At 47.1% G+C, this 12963-nt stretch overlaps 1 long non-coding RNA gene across 1 annotated transcript; it reads right to left on the reverse strand.

Moving 5' to 3' along the window:
- Positions 1–5728: 5728 nt before the first annotated feature.
- LOC118988940 (uncharacterized) lies at positions 5729–12257 on the reverse strand. Its single transcript, XR_005066886.1, has 3 exons — positions 12032–12257; positions 7023–7133; positions 5729–5819 (listed from the first exon to the last, which is right to left on the reverse strand). It is a non-coding gene; the product is annotated as an uncharacterized LOC118988940 (long non-coding RNA).
- Positions 12258–12963: the final 706 nt, after the last annotated feature.

The raw sequence follows: 12963 nt of genomic DNA on the forward strand, positions 1-12963 counted from the left end.
CAAACAGCTAGAAAGGGATGCTTACACAATACCCCCTAAAGCCTGGGGAGCACACCATCTATACACCAACAATTCAGTCTGATGCCAGGGGCAAAACGGTGTTCGGTTCACCACACTTGGACCCAAGTAGACCTTTCCATACACATCAGTTTTGGCTACAAACCGTGTGCAGAACACACAGGCAGGTTTCAGAGACTCTGCCTTTGCTCCGTGACCCTGAACGTGGCCCTGGGAAAGCTGACCCAGGACAGTGGAAGGCCGAGCTCTGGTCCACGGGCAAGCCAACTGCTCCCTGAAGAGGGGAGAGAGAGATCTGCGTGGGGAAAGTGATACAATAAAGTGACGTGAAATAAAATAATTGGCAGCCCCTCATGATTCACAGTCACTGTCTTCGGCGTAGCGCACGCAATCGCAGTGGTTACTACTTCACTGCCTTCGCCGCCGGAGTCCATTACAACGGTCTCATTTGCACTGCAGTGTAATGCATCTGTTTTATTAGGGTTGCTCTTGTATTTATACTGGAAGGAGAAGCGGCCTCTGACTCCACGTTAGACAGTCATTCAGAGGAAATGCCACCGGGCACAGCAGTTAATAAACCTTTGAACGAGACTCCAGCCCCCGCGCGGTTGACATCTGACAAGTTTACCGGGGATGTAGTTAGGGTGATGCAAGACCTTATAAAAACAGACATTAGCATCATCATCGCAGGCCCATTCCCAGATAGTTGTAGATCGCGTTTATGGGGGCTGTTAAAGGTTTTTGCATATACTTTCCTGAAACTGTTAGCACTTAATCTTCCCACCGTCTTCTCGGGAGAGCTGACACGCAGGGTTAGCCTGCATGGATGGTAAGAAAATGACCTCATCAAAAAATGGTGACAAATTAGGAAGCAGGAGATTGCTTGGTGAGGATGTGCCTCAGTTCCGAAGAGATGGGCCATGTCCGTAAAACTCAGCTTTCAGTCCTGAGAAGGCGCTCCGCTCTGTATAAACAGCAGCGCCAGCAGACCAGACGCCATCCCCATCACTCCCTTGGTGACGCTCACGCACAAGCCCTTCCTCTACCGCAGGATGACAGTTCCTCCCCGAGTGTTTCCGGAACTTCGCTTCCAAGAACTCGTTATGTGAACCGGTGTGTGGATTTTCAAACATCCTCTTTTCTGGAAGGAGGTGAGGCAGAAGACAACTTGCTGCCAGCTATAATTCATAGACGTGGGAGAAGCAGAAGAAACAGGAGCAAGAAATTAGCATGGAGAAAAAAAAGAAACTGAAGACAGTTCTCAGACTAATACTCTCTGCCTGGGAGAAAGAACATGCCCTATGATGCAACACTGACTTGAACTTGAATCCAAGTATGAAAACTCACACCCTGTGAGAACAGTGTTTCAAGCCATGCCTGGTATACAGTAGGTGCTCAGTGAAAAAATTACTGATGGTGAGCGCCCCACAGAGGACAGTCCTATGACCTGACAGTGTCTGCCACATCCTTGAGAACCATCAGTATCTGTAGACCACAGACATCCCAGGGAGCTCCGGGGATGGCACCAAGGAAGGGAAAGATGTCAGGAGAAATCGGGCACGTCCTCAAACCCATGACCACTGAGATTCCCCAAGAATGTGGGGGCCGTGAGAGGAGGTCCCAGTTCCAGCATTGACTCCATCCTCACCTGTTAGGTGACTTCAGGCTGTCACTTTGCCTGTCTGGGTCTCTCTCTCTTCATCTTTAAAGAAAGATGTGAGATGCTCATATTTGCATCATCCCTTCTAGAACTAAAACTCGATGATGTCAGCATTTACTAACAAGTCCAGTCTCAGATTCAAAGCACCCGTAAGTCAGGAAGAATCAAGAAGGGAGTGGCACTATTTCAATCTTCCAAATCTTTACGTTTTTTCCTTATCATAAGGCTTACCACCCATGTTCCACAAGTCACCGATTCTCTTAAGCTCCACCTCCGAAGCATCGCTCAGCACCACCATCTCCTCTCAGTTCCTGCGGCTCGTCCTCGGTTCGGGCCCATAGCATTTCTTGCCAGGATTATTCTCTGCCTCCAAGTCCGCCCTCTTCCGATCAATAGTGTCCGTTTTCTGCAGTCAGGTAATAAACTTGCTTACACAAACGTGTAGTCTCGGCGTTGCCTCATCTGTCTCTAATTCATTGAACAAATGTTTTCTACCTGCCTGACCTTGAAAAAGTTTCAATGCTCTGTATGTGTCGGCTTAAACATCTGCAAAATGAGAAAAAGAATAAAATATCCATTGGATTGGGCTGTGATTATTGCGGGGGTTGCTAGAGAAAAGAAGCTTAGACAGGGGGCTCCTGGCCCCAGCTGGTGTGGCTCAGTGGGTCGGGCGTCATCCCGCAGAGCGAGAGGTTGCTGGTTCGATTCCCGGTCAGACGGGTCTGGTTCCAGGTTGGGCGCATACAATAAGCGACCGATCGATGTTTCTCTTCCTTTCTTTCTCCCTCCCTTCCCCTCTCTCTAAAAATAAATACATACAATCTTTAAAAAAGAAAGAAAAGTACCTCCCGGAGGCCCCCCCCGCCCCGGGCGATGTCCTGTGTGACACTGCTGCGACTGCCCACGTCATCTGGCCGGGCAGGCGCCTGCCTCCCAGACCTCCCCCTCCGCAGGTGCCCCCACGTCAGCCTCTCTCACTTCCTTCGGGCGTCTGTCCAGACGGCACCTCCCACGGGAAGCCTTTGGTTTCCTGCGGGAGATGGCTTCTTGGTTGCTCTCCATCCTCTTCACCCTGTTTTTATCTTTCTTCACGGGACTGACGCCCTCTTGAGATTGTGTTATAATTTCTTGTTTCTTATTTATCTCAGGCTTTAGACTGTTCGTGTGGGGGTTATCGCTCGTTGTATCTCCGTACAACACTGGAAGCACTTGACACAGCAAACACTCAACACATAACTAGGTGAATATGCAGATAAATGGTGAAATGATCAAATAATTATTTTTTTACATAAATTGTTCTTGGCAGCTTTGTTCTGAACCGAGGACGCCCTTCGGGGAGTGAACAGGTAAACAGTTGTGGTGTATCTAGTCAGGGAAAAGCCATCAGTCAGCCCTAAAACAGAATGAACAGTTGATATCTACAACGTCTTTTCTCTTTTTGCTGATGATTATTTGGTTATGATTGTGATGAATGCGTTACAAAAAAAAATAATAAGCCTCTATCCTATGATAAAAACGAAAAGCAAGAAAACCCCTCTGTTCCGTTCCTCTGTGTGTCCCCGCTGACGGCTGACCCTGTCTGTGTCCCTCACAAATGAATGAATCTTAACACTTTCCACGCGATACTCCAGGTGCCTCCCTGGCTGGAACTGGAGACTCATGGACACTTTGAGTTATTTCTGTGGGTCCGTCTGGGCGACTTTTCCTGAAGAACGTCTGGATTTTGAGAAATTTGATTTAGATTCTCCCAACTTTGGGTACTCTGCCTGTCTGATGACGATCCCCTGGCTCTCCTGCCTCCTCCGTTTTTGTGTCTCCCGTGTTCTCCCCCTGCATCAGCTTCAAGGCACAACTACATGGACCGTCTGTCAGAGGTGGCGGACGGGGAAGGTGGCGCTGGGCCTCCAGGGGACGCACGGGGACTTCATCCACGGCATGAACTTCAGGGATGAAGGAAGGGGAGGAGTCAAGGTTGACTTCCACGCATTCGGTCCAAACAGTTGTTAAGCAGGAAATAAGGTCACCCCATTTATAATACCATCCTTATTTTCATTAAGAATAAGTGATTAACAACTGCTAATAAACAACTGACCTTCAACAGTTGATAGTTACTGAATAATTACCACGTGGACTCAATGGCTGATTCCAGGGGTTAGAGATCTGAGTTCTGCTCCAGACTCAGTCACTGTACAATTTATCTCCTGCTTGGGCAAGATACTTCCTCTCGAAAATTCTGTGTCCTTATGGAAAACCAAGGAAATTAGACCAGATAACACATAAGACCCTTTGCCTTTACAACGTGCCGTAATTCCAGGCTGAACCTACTCAGGTACATCGTTAAAAACAATCATTAAATGGCAAAATCAACCAAGAGAACATTCTTAGGGTTAACAAATCAAGACTTTCACATTTTAAGGGCAACACGGAGCTTACATTTCACAGGGCACAGGGGCAGCCCCGCACGCGGCAGGGAGCTTCCGAGAGGAAGACTCACGCGGCCTTCCTGGGATTCCCAGCTTGTCACTGCGCCTCGGCTTTATTGAATCCCCTGTGCCAACCTGGAATACACTTCATTAAAACAGGTAGACTTGGGCTGACCAAGTCCAAGAGGAAGTAGGTTCCAGTGCAGTCTTTCCTTCTTTTTTTTCTCCCGTTAATTAGCTGGAGAATGATCTTCTTTGCCAAGAGGCCAAAAGGCAGGAGGTTCATTTCTTTCATTCAAATCTGTTTTTAATTAAATGTCTTCCCGAAGCCTTCGGGCTTTGGCGTTGGAGTCCCACAGACTCTGGATGTTGTGGGTGATTTCTGCTCGGTTCGTACGGAGGTAAACCCCATGCAGGGTGATGGGGTAACCCATGGTTGGGGGGGACATACCCGAGGCCCATGAAATGGAGGCACCGGGTGACTTCAGCATCAACCCCTCCTCACTCCTGAGAGACCGGCTGAACTTCATCTGTCCTGACAGGGTTCAGAGTCTGTGGCCGGGACACTCAGCGCAGCACAGAAGAGCCACACGGGCCCAGCCCTGCAGCCACACCCACCGTCTGTGGTAAAACTCTGACACTAAAGGCCAGCGGCGCAGCCAAGGGAGGCGGGGTTTCCGGTGGCTTTGGCAGGAGTTCGCTCAAAGCTGCCTCTGCAGTTTTGATTTTGTCCCACGCCAGGATGAAAAGGCATCATTGCATATTGCATACAATAGGCAGTTGTGATAAATACCGCGCGGAGTTTGCGAGGTTGGCTGCACCTTCCGTCTGAACAGACACCCATGAACTTGAAGAGTTTCCTTTGGTGTCGAGCGTGCGTTGGAGGGCAGACTCCCTGCGGCAACGCTCCTGTCTCCTTAAAACCAGCTTCTGTGCAAGAATATGGACTCTCCTCTCAAATTTCACTGGAGGAGGCTGGTAGACTGTGCTGGCTCTGAACCGGGAAGAAGGTTCCGGGGCCCTCCCAGAAGCCTGGGACACTGGGACACAGAGGCCGTGGGCGCTTTTTGCTGAGTTTTGGCTGCTTTCCATGCAGATGCTCCTATCGTGTGTGCAGGGGCCAGACAGGGTCCCGTCCCCTCAGTGTGCTGTTAATGACGCCCCTGTGGTCAGAGATCTGGAACTGGAGTAGCGGGCAGGGATTTGAAATGACGTGGCGTTTCATACACTGGTAAGGTAAGAAAACTCCCAAACAAGTCAAACAGGTTTTTTAAAGATTTTATTTATTTTTAGAGAGAGGGGAAGGGAGGAAGATGGAGAGAAACCTCAGGGTGTGATTGCCTCTCAAACGCCCCCTGCCGGGGACCTGGCCAGCAACCCAGTCAGGGCAATGGAGCCTGCGACCCTTTGGTTCGCAGGCCGCCTCTCAATCCACTGAGCCACACCAGCCAGGGCCGTTTTTTGTTTGTTTGTTTGTTTGTTTGTTTTTTAATTTATCAAATAGTTGTGGAACACCAGGGGCCAGTCGCTATTCTAGGATCTGAGAAGAGAAACTGCCTCACAGAGCTTGATTTTCATAAGACAAACAGAGTCTGGGGAGGAAGGGAGGGAGAGAGAACAAGTAGGAAAGGTGCACGTGGCCAGCACCTGAGAGACCCAGCCGCGCGCGCATCAGCACCGGCTGTCCGTGATTCTTACCGTCCCAGGAAGATGTCCTTCTTCATCCCACGAAGAAAATTAAGGAAGAAGGTGGAGAAAGGCAGAAATTAAGAAGTACTTTAAAGAAATAGCACTGAAAAATAATACCCCATCCCCTATTTCTTTTCACACACAGAAATGAACTTGAACGGATTAAGTTTCACCTAAATGTGAACCCTGCAGCTTCCCCACCTCTGCCCTTTACAGCTGGATCTGGTTGGAATTACACCAGCCCCACGAACCCAGGAAAGCCAATACGCCCGTGTCACACAGGGAAGGACACGGGAAAGGAGGGTGTAAATAGGGCTGGGTCTGATTCCAGAGGCCACGATAAGTCACGAAGAATCTGCAGAAGAGAACCCCCCTGGAAACCCACTGGGACCACCCAGAGAGAAAGTGGTGGCGGTCGGGTCTCGGGCAGTGTTGACAGAGAAGAGAAGGACCATGCAGGGCCCACTGACCAGNTGAACTTGAACGGATTAAGTTTCACCTAAATGTGAACCCCGCAGCTTCCCCACCTCTGCCCTTTACAGCTGGATCTGGTTGGAATTACACCAGCCCCACGAACCCAGGAAAGCCGATACGCCCGTGTCACACAGGGAAGGACACAGGAAAGGAGGGTGTAAATAGGGCTGGTCTGATTCCAGAGGCCACGATAAGTCACGAAGAATCTGCAGAAGAGAACCCCCCTGGAAACCCACTGGGACCACCCAGAGAGAAAGTGGTGGCGGTCGGGTCTCGGGCAGTGTTGACAGAGAAGAGAAGGACCATGCAGGGCCCACTGACCAGCTGAGGTGGGGGGCACAGGGCCGTGGGTGGGTGTGGGCCCGCCGTGCCTGTGCCTGAAGAAGATGGCAATGTTGGTCCCGAAATTATTCACAGGGAGGTGAAACAGGTCATCCACTCTGGACATGCCTAGTTTAAGGTGACTGCAAAGGACTCATGTGCAGGCACTGTGTACAATAGCTAGGATGAGGGCAGAGCCCCGAGGACTCAGACGGGGTGGGGGGGCAGCACGATTGCCGAGATGGAGACAGGGGCTTGATGCTGAACATAAAATGAAAGGAACGGCATTTCTAACAGGGGGCACAGAAGAAGGGGGCAAGTGGCCCGGAGCAAAGCTCCAAATTCTTCTGAATCTGCTCATGTTCTGGTGAACTTATTGCAGGCCCATGTAAGTTAACTCCCGACTCGCACCCTGGACAGGATCTAGAGGTCAGTACCTTTAACTGCAGACCAGACTCGAGGCACAGGGCGAATCGAACCCACCTGGCACCGTGAAAGCAGTGAATCCACACCTGGGCTTATCCAAATAGCACCGCCATCAGAAACCACTGAAAAAAAGAAAATTTTAAAAGCAGTCAGAAAAGAAAGGAGAACTATGATGCGAACAATAACGAAAGCAAAGATAACGGACATTTTGTAAGAAACATTATATGACAAGAACAGCGGGCCACATGCTCACAGTGACTTCAAAAGGCCATGAAACTATGCGCACAGGATCGAGTCCACGTCTGGTAGAAATTTGATGCACAAATTAAAAAAAAACAAAGACAGGTTTAAGCAAACAATTCCTGAGAGAATTTATCAATGGAACAATATGGAAAATGCTAAAGGCGTCCCTTTTCGCTGGATGGAAATGGCGCTAAAATCGTGGACTGGGTCTTCAGTCTGTGTCTGAATTAAGTGTACGAGAAACGCGCGTAGCCATATAAAAGCCCGGGAAGTTGGAGGGACTCCACTGTCTTTATGGCCTTTCTGTAAATCTAAACTCAGGTGTTTATTTTTTTAAAGCATTGATAGAGACCATTAGAGTAGTTCCCTACCCCGACGCCCCGAATTACTGAGGGTGTGATCCTGAGCCACCAAGACAGCTCTGAGACTCGGTGGTCACACTTGCCAGTTGGGAGTAGTGACAAGGACAGCCTGGGAGGCTCTGGGGAGGGCTAAACGAGGCATGATGCGTGTGAGTCCCGCCCCCGTCCATCCCTGCGATTTGATATTCATTTTACTGTCATCACGTAATTTCTATTTTTCTCATCACCATTGTTACTGTCTGTGTTACTTGGAACGCTTGGAAAAGGCGGCCAGGAGCTCCGAGGTGAGAAGGCCACCAGGGGGCACTGGACCAAGCGCTCGGATGGACTCCAGGCTCCTGCCTACGGGAGGCTTGAGGGAATGACAGTGGGAGTCTCCACGCCAGCGACCTCTCAGCTCCGACCCCCACGCCGCCTGGTCTGGGAAGGCCAAGTTTCACAGACACTTGAGACACAGCAGGAGCCCACTCTCCCTGGAAGGTTCCCGACAGGCAATGCCGCTGACGGTCGTAACTTCTTGGTGAATCTCTGCTTTGGAAATAAAGTCTCTCTCTCTCTCTCTCTTTCTTCTTTTCTTCTTGATTTAATCTTTAGTGTATTTTTTCATTACCATTTAGTCCTCCTACACTCCCCTGCCCCCAGCAATCACCACATGAAACGTGAGTCTATTTAGCAAAGACCGTGTCAGCTAAACTGAAAGGACATCTGAGCCAGCTTGAAGGACATTCAGTGCCTCCAACTCGGGGGGTCTGAACACCAAAATACATAGACATGGACTGCAACAAACAGAACCACATCCAAATAATTGCTAGCCATTATATCATAATGGTAGCAAAAAAATTGGATCAACTTGCAAGTTTGCTAGGGCACAGATTATCCAGTGAATTTGTAAAGAGAACCAATTATAATTTTCCAAATAGAAGACAGGTGTGTGAAATAAGATTGGCCAAAGAACCACACTCATTGAAGCTACGTGATGGTATATGGGATTCAACAAATATTCTTCCCCATTTCGTATATTGTTGAAACTTCCCATTATAAGTAAGGAGGGGAGAGAGAAAGAGACAAAGTGAGTTTGAGGTTAGTACCATGACATACTCAATAGTTTATTCTCAAAGAACAAAACGCCACACCTTAAATCTTGGTTAGTGGGTTGGCTGCTATGAGTGAAGATGCTGTGAACACCATGTACGAATCTTTGTGCAGACATATCCTGTTTGAAATACTTAGGATAAAACCATTGGATTGCGTGTAAGTGTATCTCTAAAAGATAACAGAAAACTATTATCCAAAGTTAAAGAAACCATGTGGCATTCCCTCCAGCCATGAAAGAGAGTTCTAGTTACTCCGCACATTCACCAACATTTGTATCGTGTTTCTTTTTTAGTTTTTTTAAAGTTCCCTCATCCTCGGGGGTGTTTTTTTTACCTCACTGCGGCCTTGGTTGCGTTTCCTGGGAGACTCATGGAGGTGAGCACCCTCTCTTACAAGCCACCACTTTCACTTAGGTCTAAAGTATCACTTCAAACATTTCCCATTTTAATGGGTTATTTTATTTTTGTTATAGAATTGCAAGAGTTATTTAGGCTTTCTGTGAGCAAGTCCTTTGTCAAATGCATGCATTGTGAATCATTTCTCAGTCTGTGACTGAGTCCATTTTCCTAATGATGTCTTCTGATGGGGCTGGAGATTTTGATTCTGATGTAGTGCGATTTATCCTCAGTTATTTTATGTTTATTATATTTGGCATAAATATATCTGAAAAATATTTGCCTGCTCCCACATTGTAAAAATATCATCCTAAGTTTTCTTCCAACAAAAGCTTTATAAGTTTATATTTCATGCTTAGCTAACAGAAACTAATGAATAAAAATAGTGAGAAGCTTTTAAAAAAAGAAGGAGAAAGAGGTTCATGTATCAGTCATGTAGCCTTGTGGAAGACATCTAACAGTCTGAGAGTGAGACGCGTCATCTCTGTAATTGATTTATGATATCACCCACACCTGCCTAGAAGAATTTTGGGAGAACATACAAGTCTTGCTGACTTAGGTGGGATATATATGGATGATACTATGAGAAGCAGTATCCACCACCAGCACATGTTATTGACTAATCATAACATAATCACCATTCTTCCGCTGTGGCCAGTTCTGTTTTCTCCCTTTGTCTACAGGCATCACCTTCTTTCCAGCTTGGTTCGTAATCAACCCAGTAAGGAGTAAGAGATAAAGAAGCCCTGGACCACAAACACGTTGCTATACGAGCATGTATGTGCCATAAAGCCAGCAATCCTTTCTTAGTTCTTGCATATACAAGCCCCCAGCACGTGACACACCTTAACACTTTCTTTGCTTGTGCTCTAGAAGAAAATGCGCAAAATTCTGTGATGGTGCTTCGAAATAATGCAATAACGGGCGATTTGAAATGGTCTTTAACAGGGAAGTCAGTGTCAGTTCAAAGAGCAGTGATTCCGCGTCTGAGCGGCGAGGAGTGAGACCGGATGTCAGAGCTGGAGCTTGGTAGCGACGTCTCCTTCTACTCCGGGATTTACACTAACGCTTCTGAAATCCTCCCAATTTTAAAAATCTCTGAGAGGCTGGCACTTCGGAGAGTGCAATCAATTTCTCTACTCTGAAGATGCAGTTTACCTACTTTATAAAGCTTCTTAAATTTTATCCGACCTAATTAAGAAAATGGAATTCATCTCCAAAATCTTACTGTGCCTCTGTGGTTTGCATTCTGCATTTTAATATTTATTTGTATGATCACAAGAATTACCTGTCCAGATATTTGCTACAGGGAGATAAAAACTTCATATCCCCCGAATCTCCTTTTCCACTGTTCGAGCAGTTCTTCTAGGTAATCTAGAAGAGCAAATGGGTCGAAATAAACTAGTTTACAAACTGGGCAAACTAAGGAAAAGGTCAAGGCCCTGGCCAGGTGGCTCAGTTGGTTGGAGCATCATCCCAATACACCGAGGTTGTGGGTTTGACCCGGGTCAGGGCACACACAAGAACCAACCAATGAATGCGTGAATGCTTGGAACAACAAATCCATGTTTCTCTCTGTCTGTCTGTCCCTCTCTCTTTCTCCCTTCCTTCCTCTCTCTCCCTTCTTCTCTCTCTAAAATTAATAAAAATGTCAAACCCGCAGTCAGGATGCTCTTAGTCTATTTTTCACTCACCACTTGATAAACTACATCTTCGCTCTCAGCCCCACTAGAATGGACGCTTTCTCTGGTCGGACTTCCGTGGAAATGCACCTTAAGCAACTGTGACTTCAGCTCCTGGGCCAGCTCCCTAATTACTGCAACGGACTTAGCCCTCCATTTCCTCTCTTTACGTTCCACTCCATTAGGAAAGAAGATCATCATTCTGAACTGATGAAATTAAACTCACCCATGCTTTCCCAGTCATCATAATTTTTACAAAGAGCTCATCTAATCAATTTTTGGCAAGAGAACGACACTGCCAGGCTAGATGGTGCCATTAAGGTGCAATAGTCATGCTACTGAATTAGAGATCCTTAAATTAGGTGGACTCAAATTTAGTTGGGCCTTTATTGTCCTCATTCTTCTAACCCTTAAATACATGTTTTGCAAGGTTGCTCGTTTAACTCCCATCAATATTTCTCCCGGTAGAGAAAGGAAACTTACCATTTTCTCAGCTTTTGCAAACAGAGATGCTACATGGAAACTGAATTTGTAAGCTTAATGTCAAATTATCAAAAGACGCAATGAGAGCCCCCTACCTACCGTAGCATGCAGTATTCCAACCAATATTAAGCAGCAGCAATACACCTCAACGATACAAGTCTGTCAGTGACATCACCCAAGACATACCCAGCACACCACTGCAGTGGCAACCCCCATTTCTTCTTAACGTGGGCTTAATTACAGGGTTGCTGTAGAGAAATGCATGGGATTCAGTATCTACCTGCAACTCCACCTCTGTGAAAAAGATAGGGTTATGTACAAATAAACCACCATGTAGAAATAAAGAAAAACTCCAAAGAGCAATGACTGGAAGGAGCATTCTTGGGCAGTATCAGTTCAGGCTCACATGGTCTATAAGTGAAGCATCCATCAATGCAGATGGTAAAAGAAGTAAACCCAGGCTAATCTATAAAAATGGTCACCAACCTAGGAACTAGGACCCAGCTTTCTCGGCCCTGTCCTGGGTCTGTGATGTGGGGGGTGGGACGTACGTGGGGTTTGCGTGTCATTTCTCTGTAGGGCGCACGGGGAGAGCTAAGATGGGTGATCTGAGAAACAAAGTACATAGGAGAGTCCAAAGCAGGAGACAGACCATGTATCAAATGCGTTAGTGATCTGAAGGCATTAGGAAGAGAGGGCTCGCTCTGTATAATGAAGCAAGAAAGAAATTTAGAGCATCAACAAGTGAAGACAGATTTACTCAAACCATCACACGATGTTACACAGCAGAACTGTGCTCTCTGTTCGGAGGGAGAAGTGTAGGAAAAGGCAGTTCCAGGATGGTCCACGAGGTTCAAGGAGACCTCTTTGAGGGTGCGACTTGAAGCCGAGGTCCCAGTGCCAGGAAGAAAGTGGCAATCAAACGCCCTGGACTCTGAGGTGGGACAATTCCAGGGGGTGTTCACAGGCGACATTGGGAAGTGGGTGGGAGTCAGATCACGTGGGGCTGAGAGGCGGGGCAAACATTTTGTCACTTATTCCATATTGCAGGGGAAGCTATTCGAGTTTTTGGAGCAGAGGGTTTGCATGGTGCAATTTCTCTGTTGCTGCTCTTATCCTGGCCAAAGTGCGTTGGATGAACTGTAAAGGCTCGAGGGCATGTGGCTGGGAGCCAGAGAGGAGGCTCGGACGAGGCAGAAGGGAGGTGACAGAAGCTTGGGTGAGAGTGCGAGCAGTGAACATAGGGAGAAACCCACGGATTCAAGAGCAGTGTAGGAGTTAGACTGACCGGAAGTGGCGTCCGAAGGAGAGACACTGATCTGGAATCCTGTCCTGGTTTGCAGACACCACCATTGGTGGTGCATTCTAATTGGAGCCAATTTGCAAACTATGGAGGAGTAGAAACAAGACAAAAACTTACCGCATCCCACTAGCTGAACCACCCTGAATCATTTTCTGGTCATAAATGTACGTGTTATAGTAAGTATGCACTCATAGCCTGCTTTTTGCCTTTCATGGTAAGTAAGACTTTGAAATATAAAGAATACTGCAAAATCACAATTATATAATGGCTCTCATTATCTTATGGAAGCATTATAATTCATAAGACTAGTCACTTTTTATTAGGCATTTAGTTATTTCCACATTTTAGACTTATAAATAATGTTAGTATAAACATTCTTGCTTACAAAC

This window comes from Sturnira hondurensis, unplaced genomic scaffold, assembly GCF_014824575.4.
Source record: "Sturnira hondurensis isolate 20B ecotype Veracruz unplaced genomic scaffold, ASM1482457v3 Scaffold0006413, whole genome shotgun sequence".
Lineage (NCBI taxonomy): Eukaryota > Metazoa > Chordata > Mammalia > Chiroptera > Phyllostomidae > Sturnira > Sturnira hondurensis.